This window comes from Chinchilla lanigera, unplaced genomic scaffold (genome assembly GCF_000276665.1).
Source record: "Chinchilla lanigera isolate Chin_1 unplaced genomic scaffold, ChiLan1.0 scaffold00005, whole genome shotgun sequence".
In the NCBI taxonomy this organism is placed as follows: Eukaryota; Metazoa; Chordata; class Mammalia; order Rodentia; family Chinchillidae; genus Chinchilla; species Chinchilla lanigera.
The window spans coordinates 35,531,747-35,554,003 of NW_004955406.1; the positions used below are offsets into that span (position 1 = coordinate 35,531,747).

Sequence of the window (22,257 nt, forward strand, 5' to 3'; positions counted from 1 at the left end):
AGTCAGGACTGGAGATTAAAGGATGATCACATAAGTTTTGGGAAACTAGAGTACACAGAAGGGAAAGAATAAAATAGAATTGAAAGGAGTAATCAAAAAGGATAGAGACAATATTTATGCCCTTGAAAGTTTAAATTCAGGAAGTAGTTGAGGAAAGAGAAAAAATGGTTGTATAGGAGAGAATGAGAAAAAAGGTAAGAAACATAAACATTGAAAAAAGAAGGGAAAAAGAAAGAGAAGGAGAATGAACAGGAGAGAAGAAAGAAATAAAAAGGAGATGAGAGAAAGAGAGGAGAGAACAAAAGGACAAGAAAAAAATACAAAAATAACTTCAGAATGCAGAAGAACACAGGATGCCATCCAACCAGACAGGAGACAGAAACCAATCAGACGAAAAAGGGAGAATGAAAGCAGTAAAATACCTGATGTTTACAGTTCTGTGAACAGTTCTGCTGCTTCACACACTTCCATGCTGCTGGACTCACTCATTACTCTGATCTTCAAAGGCGTGTGTGCCACAGTGCACCTGATCCTTGGCTGTTGTCCTGTCTTTGGTCTTGGTGTTCCTGTCAGTTTACTCAACAAAGACATGGGTCTTTATACTCCTCTCAAAGATGCAGCCATCCTGAGACAATGGAGGATGCAGAGAGACCAGACTCACTCTCTTCTTGCAGGCCCTGCATCCCAGAGGGGATGGAAGAAAGGAATATTTTGAGAGGGATTAATAGCAGTATGTCTTCTATGGAAATAAACTTTTTAAAATTAAAACACTGTATTTCTGATCACAGAAAATAAGAACACTCTCATCCACTTTGTAATATTATTTTCAAATTTAACCCAACTAATAGTAATGTGTACTATTATTTAATATGCAACACCTATTAAATGTACTAATTGTGTCCAATATACTTTATAGATGGCTATTCAAAGCAATATTTATTAATGACCACAAATTGCTCTGGGCTATATTTCCTAAGTCGTATTGGAGTGAAAATTCAAGAGTATTCACCTTCTAAAATTGTAACATTTGTATGATATTTGACTACAAAATCCTGTAAGTTTTCTAGAGTCATTTATTAATATTCCTGGGTATGCTATATCACTCTTAAACATCATACTCACTACAACAAATCACTTTACACATTTGTTTACTGTCCCTCCACTATATAGAAAAAACTTGAAAACTTACTGATATTTTTGCAAAACTAATTCAAAGATCCCAGTGATCTATATTTTATAGACAAGTGATTCTACTGTTTAGTCAAGTTTAAAAAGTATTGTTACACTTCACATATGGTGCCCTATACATACACTATATACTTGGACAAACAGCATTATAATTATACATACTTTTAAGAAATGAGATGAATTTAGCATATAATGAGCAAAATCATGAGTTTGACAGGAAAGTGAGTAATTACTAAGTGATAAAGACAGAAAATATCCAAAAATTTGTTTAAAACATTAAATACAGCATATGAATTGACCTGGTGGTTATAGAACAACAAAATTTTATGTGACTTTCTGATAAATTATATTCAACTGGTAGGACTTTATTTTCTCCATATAAAGTAATAAATTTTTGAAGGTTAGTAAAAAAAATAGTTCTGGGAATATAAATAGAAGCTACTAAGAAAAGGTACACTGAAGTTTTAAATTGATTTAAGTGAAAGGAGAAGGTTAGCGCTCCCCATGCTGTATCATCATTCACCATATGGCTCTGTGCTGTTAATTTTGCAAGTTAGATTAATAGCTCAACACCTAAGAGCAAGTGGATCAGAACGCAAATTTCCTCTGTCCTGTCTCTTCCCTTACTGGTTAAAGAGCTATTTGGAAGAAGTCAAGAGAAAGGATGAGGTCTTTGCATTTCCTTTCCTTTCCTTTCCTTTCCTTTCCTTTCCTTTCCTTTCCTTTCCTTTCCTTTCCTTTCTTTTCCTTTCCTTTCCTTTCTTCCTTTCTTTCTTCTGCTACATAAACTTAGGCCAGAAAAGCTTCTGTTCTCTCCTCTTCTCCTATCCTGTCCTGTCCTATCCTGTCCTGTCCTGTCCTGTCCTGTCCTCTCCCCTCTTCTCCTCTCTTCTCTCCTCTCTGCTCACTTTTCCTCTCCTCTCTTCTCTTGTCTTCTCTCTTCTTCCTGTCTGTCCCTCCCTTCCTTTCCTTTTCTCACTCTTTTACAGTATTGAGGATTGAACTTAGGATCTTTGCTCTGAGCTAATTCCCATCCCTTTTTTATTTTTACTTTGAGACAAAGACTCTTTTGAAAAAGATTTTTCTCATACACAAATGATTAGCTATTTAACTGCCTTCAACATAGAGCATTCTTAGTGATCTGACATAACTAATCACAAAGGAAGCTTGAACCTGCAAGGAAAACAAGAAAAGGGCATTGTTGACCTGCATAAAAGTGCACATATTCATATTCAAATGGCATGGTAGATTAAACAGATGTCACTGAATCACAGGGATTTTGTGGAATGGAGATTTATTTTGGTGGAAATGAGGTCACAGTTTCAGAATAGATACAGCACTTCATGAGTATAATCATGCCTCAGGTTTCTGTGCCTGCCTCTGAGATAAACCTTAAGGATTGTTCCACATTATCATTATATACCTCATCAGTGTGATTTAGTTTCAGATTAAGTAGATAAGTTAAAACCAAAATATCCTTTTAAGAACCAAAACAAAACAAAAACATAACTCTGCCTGAGTTTAGGAAATGACATTATGTAATGAAATGTGGCCTGACTGAACATAACTGTTAGTATTTTAACATGAACTCAGTCTCTTTTGTATGTTCTGAAAAATGAGTGCATTTATTCACTGTTAGCACACCACCTAGTATTGTTCCTGGCACCAGTATGTCCTCATGAAATGCCTGGGGAATGAATGAGTTAATAAATTAATACTAAATATAGATTTACTAAGGTGGATTAAGATTATTCAGTAATTAATTTTATCTCAACTGTGCATTTAAACACACACATACTTGACTTAACCATTCCATCTATATTTTGAATATTAATATAAATATATTACTAGATTTTACCTTCATTAGAAGCAAACTATACAACTTCCAGATATAATATACACTTTTATGTTTATATGATCAGTGGAAAAACATGCAATTCCCTACACTAGGAAGCATTCAATGACACAAATTGTTGAGAAATACACAGTAAAAACATGATAATGAAACATGTTGAAGCTCTAATTTTGTTTTGATGCCTTAAATAAATCATTTGTGTCTACTCTGCATCTAGGAGAAAGAAATCTATTAAAAAAGATGACAACTAGGAAGCTAAAATAGACCTTACCTAATAATTATAACCATGAAATAGTATCTTTCTGTATTTTATTCAGATACATGGCATCTCTTCCCTAATCATTGATTTCTAAATTACAATATGTTACATGTATCATTTTTTCTTTATTCTTGAATAAAGATATTTATAGTTTCTGTTATTGTTATAGGTGTTTCATATGGACATGTGCATACACATATACATACACATGAACATTCATATTGCATCAAGCATCAAAATATATTACAAAAGAAGCTAATATCTACCTAAGACCTGTGAGTGGGTACTGTGGTACTGGAATAAGTTGATGGGAAGAGAATGTTCTTTTTAAGTGGCAATTATATATAATTTTTAAACTTAGCAGTTTCACATGTAACTCTGATGAGCATACTGGCCTAGGCTGGGAATAAGTCTGTGTATTTTAGGGAATCACAATATTCCAAATATTCAAATGACTCTAATGTATCACCAGTGCAGCTGTTCCACCTGCATTTTATAATAGGATTAGAATCTGAATTGGTAATTTCTTTGGTAGGGTTCCAACTGTGAATAAAATCATAGCAGCCCTTGAATGCTAAGATATATTTTTAATGGGGATAGGTATGAGAAATTCAGTTTAAAAAGAAAGCAAAATTCAGTTACAGGGTAAGTCAGAGCCAAGACATTCTTAGCAGGGTAAACTGTCTCACCCACTTTTAAACAAAGACAAACTGCCAGCAACAGGCTTAGATATAAGTACTATACAGAACCTATTCCCTCCCTATGAGTTTTTTTCAAAAGAATACAATTTTCCAGAGAATAAGAACAACTTATAAGAATATGAATTAATTCATCTTGGCCACATTGTAGCTATTTGTAGAGAATGAAAAAGGAAAAAGTCTCAAAACAACCAAGGCTTAGTAAAGTAAGATATATGAAGAAAGTCTCCTATATAATATATGTCAGCAATCCTTCCTGAATCCAGAATAAACATTTTAAACTTAGAACTACTACTGCTGCTGCTGCTGCTGCTGCTGCTGCTGCTGCTGCTGCTGCTGCTGCTGCTGCTGCTACTGCTACTACATTGAAAGAAACTGGAGTATAATTACCAAAACTTTCTGAAGCAGGAACATTTTCTCGAGGGTATAGCATGCACTTAAGTGCAGTATTTAAATGATTTCCTACAAGGTATCACAGAAAATAGAATTAAGGAAGTATAAGATCAGGCTTTGTATTTCAATGTGAGACCTAGCTCCACTAACTTAAACAGCTTGGATAAATTATTGAACTTCCCAGAGCCAGGTACATTTATCTGCTAAATAGGGATAATAATAATCATACTGCAGAGATTCTCATAAGAATTAAATGAGATAATGACAATATGTACTCATATGTTACCTAGCATATAATAATCTTTAATTTTTATCTGTTATTACTATTGAAAGCAAAAGTTATGAATTTCTTTTGTTGAATGCATTATATTTTCTTCCTAGCTGAGCAAATCTATTATTTTCTCTTTTTCTTAGTTTTTACTACAGTAAACTAAAAACATTTTATACAAGCAAGATTTGTGAGAAAATGAAATGAAATGTTATAAAAATGTATAAATTCCAAACAATATACAAAGGTCAGTTTTTAGTTTATATTCACTTTCCATTGAACTGAAATTTAGGTCAGGTAAGATTAAGTTGAAGGAATAGAAGATGCCTACATTTACATAGATATGAGAAAAATTCCAGGTAAATTTTGATTTAGAGTTATCCTATTTCTTAAAAGAAATCTAAAGCTACATTTGGATGACTGCTAAACTGTTGAGATTAAATTTAATTTGAACACATAGACCTATTGCTCACATACTCTGGAGTTTGCCTTTCCTGAGGTTACAGGAAATATGCAGGATTCTATAAAACAGGCAGACCAATGTCATCCTTCTCAGATAATTTATGCAGCTCTCCTATTTTCTAAGGTAATGAGAAGAGCATGAATTATTTCACATCTGCAGGTAATATAAAGTCTCTGAATTATTTTCAATCTCCTTCTCACCAAGCTCCTTATCAGTCCTGCACACAAGTAAAAAAATGAGCTAAATTTAGGTTAGTTCCATTTCATTCTTCTTATGGGAGGATTCAAAGAAGCAGTGTAAGAATCAAGAAAATGATTCAAATACTAATTCAGTATCTGCAAAATTGAGTAATTAGTCCCCCAAATAATGTAAAAGGTTCCATTTCTGTTATTTCATTTCTGTTTGCTTATTTTGAGTTTGCATCATAAGTTTTCTAAAAATTATGAAGCACCAGTCTCAGTAAAAACGATAGGTCACATTTGGGTAATACTTATTGTTTTCCAAATGTTCCAGGGTAAAATTACTGATCCTTGAATCAGCCATATTTCCACACAGTAGATATTTATATTATTTGGTGTTGTGTTCTTTATAAAAAGAAAGGAATTAAAACTTGAAAATACGTTTCAGTTGGAAGTTTATAATTCAAGCTTCTTAAGATAAAAAGTTTTCACTAGGTGTTCATTTTTTTAATTTTAAATGAAAATACGTATTTTCCCAGAATGCGATTTCAGGTCCACAAAGAGAAGACAGGAGACTTTGCGGTGAAATATTTAAAGAGAACCTTGAACATTAGCCCAAAAAATGCTTTTAAGCTTTCTCAGAACAACTCAGATCCAGAGCTTTATTTGCTCATTAGGCTTACTAGGAGGCACAGGCAGATTTTTATAAAGAAAGAAAAAAATTCCTTCCTAGGTTATGACTCTGGTAGCTTTGTGAGCCTATTTTCAAGCAAAAGTGAGATCAGGAAGAACTGGAACTAGCCCTAAAATACAGCCACCACATGTAGAAGAGAATTCAGCAAGGGTATCGAAGACACCTTAAATGTGACACAAATAAAATATACCAAAGGAAAGCAATTTTTTTTTTGAGAAAATGAGTTAAAAATAAATCTCCTCAGAGATTCTTTGTATGAGTAGAGCTACACATGGAGCTGTGTATAGATCTGATGGTTCAGAACTGGTACAAGGACAGTCAAGTTCTTGGCCTTGAAAATCACAAAACTGACCATTCATTGAAATCCATATGTGGTTCCATGAATATGAAGGAGTTTTATACTTGCTTTGAGATAAAGAAGATGCACCAATGAATCAAGTGCACTGCTGTGCCTCAACTTTGACCTGACAGATTCCCTACCATCTGCTGACCTTGGCTAGCTCAGGTATTGCTTCTGCTACCAACGTTTACCTTCTAAAGCATTAACCCCTGACACAGGGTTTGCTTGTATCTCTGTATAATGTATGCATTTTTTAAATATTCAGTACATTTATGACCTGTGCTTATGTGTTCACGTCTTCCCCATTTTCTTCTCAAAAAAAATCCCAGCACAGTAAAGTTCCTAGAATAGTAGGTACACAATTGTAGTAGTCACATAAAATAAATTCAACTCGAACTTAGATAGAATATGAAATTGTATAATAAAGTATTTGAATATAAGCACTCTGAGAACAGGGACCTTCTGAGTCATATTTAATTCTCTCTCCAGTTCTCAGAGCTATGGCTAATCTACAGAAGGTACTCTGTACGTATCTGTTGGATCAGTGCAACTAAATGTGTGGAAAATATTGATCTAGCACCTTTTGAGTGCAGCAAAAATGTGATCCCACAGTGAGATTCTGTAGGAATAGACTACAGTGTTTATTTTTAAGAAACATCAGATTCACTCCAGGAAATACATGTATGTCAAATAACACAAGGAACATGGAGATGGTAGATAATGAATGATAGAAATTGAGTGTTGAGGAAGTTACCATGAAGAAAGTAGTATAAAGTGAACATAATAATGAATTTTTTGATGGAAGACAAATACCCCCTAACAATGCACTACAGAGCTTACAATAAAAGACATAAATAAAGAAAAGAAAAAAACACTTATCCAAAAAAAGAATATGTTCAAACCTGCTGAAGGAGAAACTTGATTTCCATCATTACATAAATGATTTGAATACTGCAGGATATATAAAGAATATATGTGGTTGGGTAACTTTGTAATTCAATGGAAAGAGAGGAAGAGAAAAGTTTGTCATTGCCTGATTTAAAGCCTGAAGAGAAGTTTAAATCAATACCTAAAATGGTCACTGCAGAGGCTTGATTTAGATAAGAGTCCGAAACAATCAAAATGGCACATTTGGAAAATCAATTCTAATGAAGGAATGTTTGGTGATAAAAATTAACAGAAGAAAATGCAAAGCTCACTGTTATGGCTCCTGTCTGGATGTCCCCCCAAATCCTCATGCAGTCAGAGGTGAGACTGTTTTAGAGGTGACTGGGTCTAGAGTAGGTGATGCTGGGATTGATACATGGTGCAGTGCTAGGTTCAAGGGCACCGAGATTAAGGGTGTGAGTGCTACCAGTCCTAAGTAGACTGGATAAGATAAAAAGAACAGAAAGCTGCTGTTCAGGTCCCTTGTTGCTTCTGCTACCTTGAGGACACCATGAACACTTCTCTGCAACACCCTTCTGCCTACCTACTCTGCCTTGGAGCCTACCAACTATGGACTGAAACTGCCACAAACAGTGAGCTAAACAAACCTTGCCCCTTTTAACTTTGAGTGCTCAGTATTGTGTCTCAGCAATGATACAAAAGTAATTAAAACACCCACAGAAATAGGAGCATTAAGTGCTCTGATCGTTTTTTATTAATTAAGTTTATAGGTGCATTTTAGATATACATAATGATCATGATCATCATAGGGAATTTGTTCCTGTATGTGATATATTTTGATTCCTCTTTTTTCCCAGTCCCCTCTCCTCCCTTTAGTCCATCTTTGCTATCCTATTTACAAAGCCTCATTTCCATTTTATCCTTCTTTTGGTAATAATTTTTTTCTTTTCCCTTCCTTCTCTTCCCACTTCCCTTACTCTAGTTTTTCTTTCCTTTTGAAAAATTCCTTCCCATTTCACAATATCTATTGTATATCCTAGTTCTTATTTACTCTTTCAGCTTTCCAGACCAGGCAGACAATGGTATGTTTATACATGTGAGTACAATTTATTTCAGTTAAGAGTATGGTCTCAAGTTGCATAGATTTACCTAGAAATGCTTCAGATTTATCTTTCTTTATGGCTGATTAGTACTCTATTATATAAAAAAATACACCTTTATCCATTCCTTGTTTGATGGGCATCTGGTTGTTTCCCAGAGGGGCATCTGGGTTATTGCCAAGATTTAGAACTGTGCTGCTATAAACATGGGTGCACATACATTGCTGTGGTATGAGGCTTTTAATTCTTCTTGGAAGATATCCAGAAGAAAAATACCTGGGACAAATTTGACCTCTAGCCCTACTTTTGTTGTTGTTGTTGTTGTTGTTGTTGTTTCCGGTACCAGGAATTGAACTCACGACCTCATGTTTGCCAGGCAGGCACTGTGCCACTGAGTTAAATCCCCAGCCTTTATCCCTACTTTTTGAAGAATCTCCACACTGATTTCTCAGACTGGTTGTGCCAGTCTACACTCCCACAAACAATAGAGAAGTGTCGCTTTTTACAAACAGCCTCTCCAGACTTTGTTATTGGTTGATTTGTGGCTGATAGCCATTCTTTCTGGGTGAGATGGAATCTCAGTGTTATTTTAATTTGCATTTCTTCAATGGCCAGTGATGCTGAATTTTTTTCATATTTTTATTTGCCATTTGTATTTCTTACTCTGAGAATTGTGCATTCATCTCAGATGCCCATTTTTGGATTGGGCCTTTAAAATTGGGGGGATTTGATTATTTTTTATTCTTTATATGATCTGAAACACAACTGGCTAAAATAGTCTCCAACTTGGTGGGTTGTCTTTTCACTCTTTGATGATTCCTTTTGTAGTGCAAAATCTTTTTAATAGGATGAGATCCAAGTTACTGATTCTTTGTGATATTTTCTGTGCAATCCAGGTTTGTTCATGAAGTCTTTACATACAACTACGTCTTCAAGAGTTCTGTCTATTTTTTCTACCAGCAAATTTAGTGTTTCTGTTTCAGTATTCATGTCTGTTATCCATTTCAATTCTAGTTTAGTACATAGAGATAGTCATGGGTCTAGTTTTAGTCTTTTGCATGTGGAGAGCCAGTTTTTTCAGCACCATTAATTAAAGAGGCTATCTTTCTTCCAGTGACTGCATTTGGCTCTTTTGTCAAATGATGAAACTCTTTGATGAAATTAAAAGGGATACAATGGTTCCACAATCATTCCTGGAAGCAAGTATTACTCTGATACTTAAACCAGAGATGGACCTAACCAAAGGAGAAAACTACAGACCAATCTCTATTATTAACATAGATGCAAAAGTCCTTAATAAGATTCTGGCAAACAGAATGCAGCAAATTATCAAGAAGATTATACACCATGACCAGGCAGGATTCATCCCAGGGATGTTTGGATGGTTCAACATAGACAAATCAATGAATGAAATACACCATATTAACAGAGCCAAAGACAAAAATCACATGATCATCTCAACAGACATAGAAAAAGTATTTGACAAAGTCCACCCATTCACGATAAAAACCTGACAGAAATTATAATAAATGGCCTTTACCTGAATCTGATACAAGTCATTTAGGACATACCAATAGCTAGAATCACACAATAAACAGTCAAAACATGTATACATCATATATAAATGATCAAAAACTAAAATTTTTCACTCTAAAATCAGGAACAGGGCAAGGATGTCCTCTATCACCATTCCTGTTCAATATAGTTCTGGAAATATTAGCCAGAGCAATCAGGCAAGAGAAAGAAATAAAAGGACTAAGGATAGGAAAGGAAGAAGTTAAATTATTACTGTTTGCAGATGACATGATATTCTACATAGAAGATACCAAAAGCTCCACTAAAATAATATTATAAAATAATTATTATTTTATAATAAATAAATAATCTTCTAGATTTAATAATCAAATACAGTAGTGTAGCTGGATACAAAAATCAACACTCAAAAATCAATAGCATTCCAGTACACAAACAACAAACTCATTGAGAGAAAAATTAGGGAGACAACACCTTTCACAATAGCAAAAAGAAAAATGAAACACATAGGAATCAGATCATATTTGCATATACTAAGAGTTGGGTCAACTCTCCAGAAGGAATACTGGCAATATAATGAATTTATTTAAAGATTATGGATCATGAAACAATTAGTGGAGAAAGAAATCATAAATATTAAATAGCTTTCCAGTCCAGTTGCAGAAATGATCATTCTGGTATCATCACAATATCGTTTTGATGAATTCATTTTGATTAATAACAATAATAAACTGTGGGCCTCAGAAAACATCAAATTAGCATAGTGGAGCCAGGGATATAGCTCAATGGCACAAGTGCCTGCTTGGCAAATGCAACGTCTTGAGTTCAATGCCCAGTGCCAAGAAGACAAATAATAATCAGCATAGTGATAACAATTTACATGGAAAAGATTCTATAGGAGTGGAGTAGAATTTTATCCTAAACTTTTATACTATGAATTAAAAATATAAAATGTAAAAGCTATGCAAAAGAGGACAGAATAAAGTTCTCTTTTAAAGGGACAATGGTCAGGCTGGCATTATTCTTTAATTGGTACTATGCGAAGAACTATTACATGGCAGCAACAAAAACAAAATGGTCAAAAGGAACTTAAGGTAAATGACTGAGTGTAAAATTCTGTGTCTGGGCAAAGTATCAACCAATTATCAAGTCCACAGGAAGACATTTTAAAACAATGAAGGATGCCAACACATTTTTTTCTTAAGAAATTACTTAAGTGCATAGTCACAAAAGTGAAGGAACTATTTGCAAAAGAACAAGATTTGACTATAAGGACAGAAAAAAGGAATTAGGCAAAAAAGTTAATAACATGTGAGAAAGTTCTAGGAAAGATAAATGTACTCTAGAAACATAATCAAGGTTCCAGATAATCTTAGCAGCATGCTGAGGAAAGCACTGTGCCTCACATCAAGCAACAGAGAAGAAAATGAATTCAGAATCTTAATAGAGAAAAATATTTAAAACTTATATAAGAAATCAGAGCTTGCTATGCAGTTCTGTGGTTGGGTGGTTACCTAGCAATGCCCTAGGTCCCATAGCCAGTGCAGGAAAGAAAGAAGGAATGGGAAGAGAAGGGAGATGAAGGGATAAAAATATGAAATTCATCGAAAGAAAAAGTGAAATCTTTTCATGTTAGATACTAGTAAAATGATCTTTCGAGTGGTAGAGGGATAGTGACATTAAACAGAGAGGGTGTGTTCCTAGCATACTACATAGTACTGTGGTGAACAGTACTTATTCACACATAATGTAATGTCCAGGATATTTATCTTAGTATAATAACGTTAATACTACATCTATATTGAGCATTTAACTTCAAGTGTCAGTACATCATTTTTCCAAAAGATGTAAGGCTTACGTATGGTTTTAGAGCAGAATAATTTTTAACCTGAAAAATAAACTCCAAGATGATTAATAGCAAAAATGTTCAAATCCCAAAAAACCAAAAGCTGTGAATGCTGCTGTATGTGACAAACAGTTGATTTAAGATCTACTTATTTATACATTTATTCATTCATGCATTCATTTTGTAGTATAGGGGATTAAACCCAGGGGCTCATGCATGCTATGCAAATGCTCTAGCATTGAACTACATTTCCAGCCTTTTTATTTTACTTTGAGGCAAGATCTCACTAACTTGCCCAGGATGGCCTTGAACTCATGAACGTTTTACTTCAGCCTCCCAAGTAGCTGGGATTATAGGAATGTGTCTGTACACCCAGCTAAATTAAGGATCTTGAGAGTAAAGTTTTGCCCTGATTTATCTGGGTGGGCCCAAAATGTATTTACTTGTTCTTATAAGAGTGAGGCAGGGGAAGTTAAGAAAGAAGAGGGGAAGAGACAGTGTGACCACAGAGGCAGGGATTGAGTCGATGAAACCACTACCAAGTGAAAACTGCAGCTGCCATAAGCTCAATGTAGGATTTTTCAATGCAGCCTTTGAAGAAATTGCAGCACTCTTGACACCTTGATTTCAAATGTGTGCCTTTGGAACAGATAACACCCCCCCCATAGATAACAACACAAGAACAGATACATACTTTGAAGTAGACACAATTGTTTCACATTTAATCAAGAAAGTAAGATATACATACATGTTGCACTGCAGGTGAGACAGGACATACAACTATTGCTACAGAAGATATTGTAAAACAATACTGTATACGATATAGTTTCCCTTTAGGAGACTGGTTCTGGTTTATTGAAATGCCAGCATGGTGGAATTATTTTTCCTTGGGAAATAAATTATTAAGATAGAGGATTAGCAGGCTTTGCTGAATCTATTTCTTGATTGGATTTGTTTTAGCTTTAAGTTGGGTATTTTTATGTTCATTGCTTTTCTCTATAAAGCAGTTCAGATTTTTTTCACCCCTTGTTAACTTGCAGTATATTTTCTAGGTTCAAAAGTGGAAAATGAATACATCTGAATAATAATAAGCTTATGTTACATATAATTCTAAAATTTTCAAAGAATCGATAAAAAATCAGTTTATATTCTGGAGAAGTTTATAATAAAGTATTTTATTAAAAATAAAAAAGTTCATATGAATAAGATTGAAATTTGGATTAAAAGGGGAGTTTTTTAAAACTATTCTTAAACTTTTCTTAGGAAAAGAGATGAGTAAACAAGTACACATAAAGGAAAAAGACAGTCAATGATTTGCCTCTAAATAAACACCAGTTCTAAAAGCCTTTCCAAAAAAACATCTTTACAAAACACTAAATATAGGTAAAACCTATATAATGGATAAAGAGACAAGGAAAGACTTCTGAAGACCTAGCAAAATCACTCATGGCTAATGTGTTCATTCTAATTATTTGCCACAATGCGAAAATGTTAAATAAAATATTAATGAAGATATTTTAGAAGTATATCAGAAGATTAATGTATTTCATCCAGGTAAAATTGAATGGCAGATATAAGGAAGTTTAATTGTTGATAATAAGCTCTACACACTGACATTATTATAAGCAATGAGGCTTATCCAGGGTGTATTTATTTCTGATGAAAGCAATAGTGGAAAGTAACCATTAGGTTAAATTTGTGAAAAGACATAATTTGGAAAATGTGAAAAATATTTGAGTAGCCATTTATGGTTTCAAATTAGTAATAAACAATGCTTAGTGAGAAGTTTTCTTAAACTGATAAAGGGAATCTGGGAGAAACTTATAGTGAGAAGTATAATAGCAAAATTTCATGGGCAAATTAAAGCATAAAATAATCCACTCTGTCCAGCAATGTTTTAATAAAAGATTTAACAAAAATGGAAAAAGAAAAAGAAAAGAATGGCTATTAGAAAGAATGAGACAAAGCTCATGTTGTTTTCAGAAGGTATAATTATCTTGAAAAATCCATGAATATACACTTCAAAATTGAGTGAACAAGAGAGCTCAGTAACTCAACAAGATGAACATCGGTATTGTATATAAAATTATATGACATAATAAAACTGGAAAAATATGTAAGAGGTGGGTGATGAAAAGGATTAATCTTTATTGAAGTAGATAAGTGAATATCTAAATGATGAGAACATTTATGTTCCTGAACTGGAGGACTCAATATTGTTAAGTAGCTAATTTTCCCCATATTAATGTGAATTTAATATAACATTAACCATAGTTCCAGGTATTTATAGACCATCACAACCTGGCTGTGCCCATCCATAAGATACGATATAATTCAAGAAGAATAATGAAGAATAAGTTTAAAAATATAACTTGCTATACCAGATAGCCATGAGAATATACCCAAAACTCTAGTAATTAAAAGAGCATGGTATTGGCCTTAGTAGAGATACATAGATATAGATCATTTGTATTATTTGTAAATGTGAAGCAATTTTATGCTAAATATGGTATTTTGAATCAGTAAGAAAAAGTATGAACTGTTGAGACAGTGATAAAAATAATAAAGTTACATTTCTCTCTCATATCACAAACAAAATCAATTTGTTTAATAAAAATAGATGAAAATATTCAAACTAAAAATGCTTAAATGAAATATAAAGAGATTCTTATTTTTTGTGAGAGAATAAAAGTGTTTTTTGAAACATAACCTCAAATCACACCCATGAACTAACAAAGGAAAGACTATGGTTAAAATCTTTTGAGGACTTGCTACTTGACACCATTCTATCAGGAAGAAAATAAACACATCACTTTATCCTAGCAGTTTTACCCTTTTGAGAGCACAGTGCCATTACTGAAAAATATTATATACTTACACAAAAATCTTACACACGTTTGTTCATTTCAGCACTATTTTCATTGGAAACTTGACTGGAAGTGTGAATAGTGGAATAAATTATGATCTACTCATACTAACTATGGATACTTATAGACATAAAAATATACCTTCTTAAAAAGTCGCACAGTACCCCCATCAGTAAGTGTGAGCTGTACATTGTGAATTCCTGGAAGCAATATAGTATTAAAAATATTAAAATAATTTTATAGTAGAGAAACATAAACTAAGGCAGGTTTAGATTTTTGCTGGAGTGAGCCCTACTATGAACAGCACATTGAGGGATCTAAGTTTCATGATCTTTATGAGAAGCTAATGCCTGATGATCTGAGATGGAGCTGAGGCAGTGATACTAGGGCTGGAGAGAAGCTTCCAATAAAGATTAACATTAGCAGAGAGGTTCTGCGCAGAGGTAATAGTAAATCAATCGTTTGCAGATTCCTATCAAAACTATACCAGTGAGCGCCAAGTGATAAACGGCATCTGGCGGCGGGCTTTAGAGTGGCAAGTGAGTTGATGCACCTCAGCTATACAGCTGCATCTGCTGACAGGCATTAAGTGAGAATCTGACACTTTTTACTCTGAATGTGACCTGCCTATTATGTTATTTACAGCTTCTCTACATGCCTCTTCAGGAGAGAAGAGCTTACAGTCACAGCTTATTTCAGTCACAGCTTTGGAAAGCTCACAAGTTAACCCAAGCTCAAATGAGCAAAAAATAAACATCTCTAAAGAGCTTCTTTGAAAAACAGAAAAGACTCAATGATGACACAGAAGACTCCAAGACTAACAACAAAAGGAAAGCTGAATTCAAACGAAAGTACAGAGTCTTATTTAAATTATAGGTTCATTGCAACAGGTGACTCACATTTTCCAAGCCTGCTTTGTATTATATGTGGTGACTGGTGACCCAACAAAGCCATGAAACATTTAAAACTGCTTTGCTACATAAAGACCAAGTGCCCTGCATTAAAATACCAGATTTTGGAACGTTTTAAAAGAACGGAAATGTGAACACGAAGAACAGAAGCGATTACTGAATATCACTACTTCATCAAATATGTCTGCTATGACATCATAATTCTCGATGACTAACTGCATGGATAAAGCTAAGAAGATCTTTACAACTGGTAAAAAGTTGATCCTGATTACTTTAAAGGACATTTGTCCTAAACTCTTTGGAGAAGCTAAAGATCAAAAGTTGCCACATGTTCCCTTTTTTGGTTGGCCAACAATTAGACATACTGGAGTATAACAATTCTGAGAACAAAGAAATAATGCTTATGTTTTGTGTTACATTTTTCAAGAGGATGTGCATAAGAACAAAATATGGGCACTTTTGTGGCCACCCAACACCTCAGCAGAAGAATTATTCAAATCTGAATTATTACATATTAGGAGAACTAAATTGGTCATTTTGTGACAGTATATGTACAGACAGAATAACTGCCTTGACTGGATGGCTTTCTGGTTTCACCACTTGGGTCAGTGAGGTCACTTCTAAATGTGAGTCTACGCACTGAAACATCTGTACAGAAAGGCTGGGTTGTCAGAAAATGGTTTCCAACTTCAAGAAAGTTTTGCAGGACATGGCTAAAATTATCAAACACATTAAAGTACATACTCTTAAATCAAGTATATTTGTGCAGCTCAGTGAGGAAATGGATGCAGAGCATACATCTTTTCTTTTTTTGCATTTTTTAGTTTAATGAGAAAAGAACAAAAAGAAAATAACAAAACAGACAAATAAAATGATAAAAATGATACAGAATTTCAAAATAAGGTGATAGGAAATTAATAATAGTTGTTGTATTACATATTGTTATCTTCAAAGTGGTTACTCAGATAACCAGATCCAGGCATGTGAGATTAATCAAACAATTCAGCACTAACTTTTCCTTTCAATAAACCAATAGAACTTAGTACAATAATTATCTTAGCTATCATGTGTGTGTGTGTGTATATGTATATATATATACACATGTATTTTCACTTTCTTCTTTCCTTTCTCTTTCCCTCATCCCCGTTATTTCCTTTTGAGCAGTTTCTTTCCCTTTCATAATATCTATTGTACCTTTCAGGTTTTATTTCTTCTTTCAGGTTCCTACACTAAGGAGGCAATATGATGTTTACACATGTAAATCTGATTAATTTCACTTATGAGTATGGTCTCTAGTTGCATCCATTTACCTATGAAAGCCTTGATTTTCTCTTTCTTTATAGATGAGTAATACCCATTGTACAAAAATAACACATTTCTTTATCCATTCCTTAGTTGATGGGCACTTGAGTTGTTTCCAAGATTTAGCTATTACAAATTGTGCTGCTATAACCAAGGATGCACATATACCGCTGAAGCGTAATGTTTCCAGTTCTTCTGGGAAAATACCCAGAAGGGAAATAGCTGAGTTGAATGCGACCTGTAATCCTAGTTTACTGAGGAATCTCCAGACTGATTTCCATAGCAGTTATACCAATCTACACTCCCACCAACAGTGGAGAAGTGTTCCTTTTACCCACAGCCCCACTAGCATTCATTATTGGTTGATTTTTTTGATGACAGCCATTCTGTCATCAAAGAATGGAATCGCAGTGTTTTCTAATTTGCATTTCTCAAATGACTAGTGATGTTAAACATTTCTTGATGTATTTACTTGCTATTTGTATTACTCTATCCAAGAAGTACGTATTCATCTCAGATGCCCATTTTTGGATTGGGTCTTTCAATTTTGGGGACAAGATATTTTTTAAAAATTCTTTATATGTTCTAGATAAAAGTCCTTTGTCTGAAGGACAGTTGGCTAAAACTTTTTCCCAATTCGTGGGTTTTCTTTCTACTCTGTTGGTGATTTCTTTTGATATGCAAAAACTTTTCTTTTTTTTTTTTTTGGTTTTTCTCCGGTACCGGGAACCGAACTCACGACCTTGTGCTTGCCAGGCAGGGCTTTTGCCGCTGAGCGAAATCCCCAGCCCCGCAAAAACTTTTCAATAAGATAAGATCCCAGTTGTTGATTCTTAGAGGTGTTTACTGTACAATTTGGTTTTTGTTCATGAACTCTCTGTCTACCCTTATGTCTTCAAGATTTCGACCTAAATTCTCTTCCAGTAGATTTGGTGTGTCTGTTTTAATATTTCAACATTTAATCCATCTTGACTTTAGTTTGGAGCATGGTGATAGACACACATCTAGCTTTAGTTTTCAGCATTTGGAGAGCCAGTTTTTCCAGCACCTATTAAAGAGGCTATCTTTCTTCCGGTGACCATGTTTGGCCCCTTTGTCAAAGATAAGGTGGCTGAGTGTGTTTGTGATTGTGGCTGCATCTTCTAGTCTGTTCAGTTGATCTCTAGGTCTGTTTTTTTTTGCCAATACCATGCTGATTTTTCACAGTAGCTTTGCAGTATAATTTCCAGTCAGGAATTGTGATGCCTCCTGCCTTGCCTTTGTTGCCCCAGATTGCTTCAGTCACTGATTATTGATCAAACTTCAGGAAATATAATAGGTATGCTCATTTTATCCCCAGTCTCTTTTATCTCTTGAATCTATCTGATTCATTGTGATAGTGCTTTAATGAGTGATTAATATACAAGATAAAGAGAAATTTGAAGTTATTAAAATATAAAGGAGAGCAAATCAATAACTATTTCAAAAAATCACTATAAATTGGGTGCAATATAATATTGTTTGGAAGATAATATTTCTAATTTTGGGGGTATACTAAACTTAATTTTAACATATAAAATCAGAATAATATGAAAAAGGATCATATTTTAGATTTAATTTACATCAGTTATGGTAGCTAACCCTTTGCCAAGTACAGAAGACACAACAGAAATATAGTGGTTTTAAAATTTCAGCATAATTAGAACCTTTTAGATCTCTTTGAAATTACCTACACAAGAAGCACTTAATTTACAGGGGTAGGTGAGTGTAACTAGCCTACATTAGTAATTAGAGTTAGCTGGCAGAAGGAGTAGATGGTATATATAAAGGAAACATTTGTGGCTTAGTATTTTCAACTTAGAGAGAAAAGAAAACCCTCTATTTTAACCTCAAATGGAAATTTGAGTTTTTAATTATGATAATGATGTTATTTAACTTACCTTGAAGTATGTTAACTCATATTACACTCCCAGACTCTATAGACACAAATGCCAGTGTCTTCCCCATGATCTGAGATGTCTTCTCCCTTCCATTCAGAGACAGAAACTCTCCCACAGTAGAGCAATAACCTGGCCAGATTGCTCAGCTGAGTGCCTATTGCAAGGAAATATTCAAACATGGGTACAACATCCTGGAATACATATTTGTGTATATACTGAAAGAATTTCAGAAATTTCAGAAAGAATTTCAGAAACTGCCTGCAAGTTTCAGGCAGTGAAGGACATCTACTTTGCATTCAAAGAAAGGGGAGAACTTCGAAAATAAAATTAGGAAATAATATAATGCAAAATATAAATATGTACACACTCATAATATTTAATTAAAGATAAGAAAACCTTAAACTTTGAGAAATTCAAGGTCCCTGCAAATGTAAATATTTCTTTGCTGATTCTCTTATGCTCTGTGATCATTTAAACTCTTAAGAAAACTTACACATCAACCCATTCCATCTCATTGAAGCTGTGCGATAATCAAGTGGCCAGGTGCTTCCTCTTCTGGAGGTCCTCAAAGGGGAGAGGGCAGTGGTGGGAAAAGTAGCTGGCAAGGTAAGAGGAACTTACATGTGAACAAAACCACAAAGCAAATATGTTCACTCCTTGATCTTTTCTTTAATGGGCACATGTCCAAGACTTTACTTCACTCATGGAGTAATATGAAGGATTCCATAAGACATTTAAACCAGTTCAAAAGAGAGTTCCAAGACACATATATTTTATTTGGAGGCCTAAAATGAATTTACAAATAGATGCAAAACCATGTGTATAATATAGTGGTACATGTGATGCTATCAGTTGTCCACAATTTAAGGTTTTACAAAATAGCTTCAAAACAATTCAAAGTGCAAACCCTGAAGAATCAGGTCAGCTAGAAAGGTGTGTTCTACAGGGTGTAACTCTTCCCACTAAAGACATCCAGTCATTCATGATGTAATTCACACTGTCTCAATACAACTAAAAGTACTTGAGTTATTGATGTATACAGTTCTTTTATACATTCTTTCGCTATCCATTCCTTTTTACTAGTTTATTAGTCCATATTTGCAGTACATAATGATTACATTCATTGTGGGTAATTGACATACTACATGGCACGTTTTAGTAATTTATCATCCTCTTCTCCTTCCCTTCCTTCTCCCTCCTTTCATCTCTGGGTTCCCTCCCCCATTACCAAAGCTCTATCTCTTATCTATCTTATGTTTTCATATATAAGGTTTTTCATATAAGACAAATGTCTACGTCTGACTTATATCACTTAGCATTATGGTCTGGAGATATCCATTTTCCCACAAATCACTCAAGTTAATACTTCCATATCACAGAATAGTACTCTATTGTGTATAAATACTGTATTTTCTTTATCCATTTATCAAGAGATGGACATATATGCCACTTCTATGATTCAGCTATTATGAGATGTGCTGCAATAAACATGGTATGCATGTATCACTGATTTAACTCTTTTAGGAAGATAGCTAGAAGCTCAATCGCTGGGTCTAATGGAATTTGTAATTTAGTCTTTTGTGGAATCTCCATGCTGATTTCTACAGTGGAAGTACTAGTTTACATTCCCACTAACAATAAAGAAGGTTTTTCTTTTCCTCTGCAGCCTCACCAGCATTTGTTATTATTCAGTTTCTTGGTGACAGCCATTCTTCTGGAGTAAAATGGAATCTGTTTTTTTTTTTTTTTAATTGGCATTTTTCTAATGGCCAGAAATACTGAACATTGTTTCATGTATTTATTGTCCATTTTGGCTTCTGAGAAGTATCTACATATTTCATTTTCCCATTTTTTGATTGTATCATTTATTTTCATGGGGATCTAATTTTTTTGAGTTCTTTATGTATCCTAGTTTTAAGTCTTCTGTCCAAGGATTGCCTGGCAACAACTTTTCCCATTCTCTAGGTTCTCTCTTCATTCTGTTGATGAATTCCTTTGTTGTGGAGAAGCTTTTCCATTTGATATGATCCCATTTGTTGATTCCCGCTGTTCTTTCTTGTAAAGTTGGACTTTTGTTCAAAGTACATGTTTACAGCTATGTCTTCAATAGTTTCATGCTATCTTCCATCACATTAAGTGTTTCTATTTTAACATTTAGATATTTAACTCATTTTCATTTTAGTTTAGTATGGTGATAAATGTAGGTCTAGAATCAATCTTCTCCATGTGAATACCCAACATTTTGAACACAGTCTGGTATAGAGGCTTTCTTCCACTGTATGTTTCTAGCCCTTTTGTCAAAGAACAGATGGCTATGCCTGGGGTTGTTTTTGAATCCTCCGTAGTGGTCCGCTAATGCACATAGCTGTTTTTGTGGCAGTATCAGGCTGTTTTTATTACTGTAGCTTTGTAGTATAACTTGAAGACTAGGACTATGATGTCTCCCATTTTGCTCCTGTTGCCTGGGATTACTTTTGCTATTCAAAGTCTCTTCTGATTCAGTTTCATACCAACTACCAGGAAACAGTTTCTTCATTCAGTCCATGGATCTTCTATGACCCTCCATTATCTACATCAGGAAGTCCAAATCACTCAATATGACATTTAAGGTTCTTGAGAATTACTGCTCAAAGCTACCCGTAGAGTCCTATTTCCCAATCCCTTTACTTTCAGATCCATGCACTTTTCAACATGAAGATGTGTCAATTTATACTTGTGTGATATTTTTTCCCACCACGGAACCTTTTTCTGAAATACCTCCTTGACCTGGGCATTCCTGACAGGCAGATACAATTGTGCCACCTTGACAAAATTTTCTCTGAAATTATCACTGAATTCTTTGCACATTATTTAACATGGTATTAGTTACATTTTACTATAACTACTTATATTTTTCTCTGACCTCCTCAGTAGACAATGTAGAGGGGAGATATATTATTCATTCTTCATTCCTCCAATTACAGCAACATATTCATCAGTGTTCTAGGGAATATCATTCACTTTAGATATGAAAAATTCAAAACATGAAGAACAGCCTGCTAAACAAAGATAAATAGGCTTTTTTATTATAGGATTTCTTAATGTCCCCTATAAACTGATCGATGTTAGTTTACACCTAACGTGGTACATAGTATAGAGCTAGATTTCGCTTACTTGGAAATAGAATACTATTTAGGGGAAATCTCTCCTATTGAACATAGTTTGATAATTTTCTTCTTACCATATGGCAGATACTCAAAACATGTTTATTAAGTAAATAACCATATTTTATACTATAAGCTTTTTACTTTATCAAAGTGTTTGAATTTCTCAATGCTTCCCAATGTTTAATCTATAAGTTAGTATTCCTGTCTTTTCCAGGCACCAAGACATGTAACAAATCACACAACTTGTCTGCATCTTTATTTCCCTACACTGGAAGCAGGTAGTCATCACTTTAATGGTGCTTGGGGATAGTTTTGAAGTACTCGATTTTGCTGAAGTGCAACTTGACATGCAGATATATGGTTACTGACTGAAATCTTTATTAAAAAAATAAGAGCTTTCTTTGCTGT

The 22,257-nt window shown here is 34.1% G+C and overlaps 1 long non-coding RNA gene across 1 annotated transcript in view; it reads right to left on the minus strand.

The window, feature by feature from the left end:
* LOC102029360 overlaps positions 1 to 22,257 on the minus strand; it is a 138,261-nt gene that overhangs the window by 86,229 nt on the left and 29,775 nt on the right. The window contains exon 2 of the long non-coding RNA XR_001236810.1: positions 423 to 677. This is a non-coding gene — a long non-coding RNA (uncharacterized LOC102029360). The remainder of the gene's footprint in view (positions 1 to 422; positions 678 to 22,257) is intronic.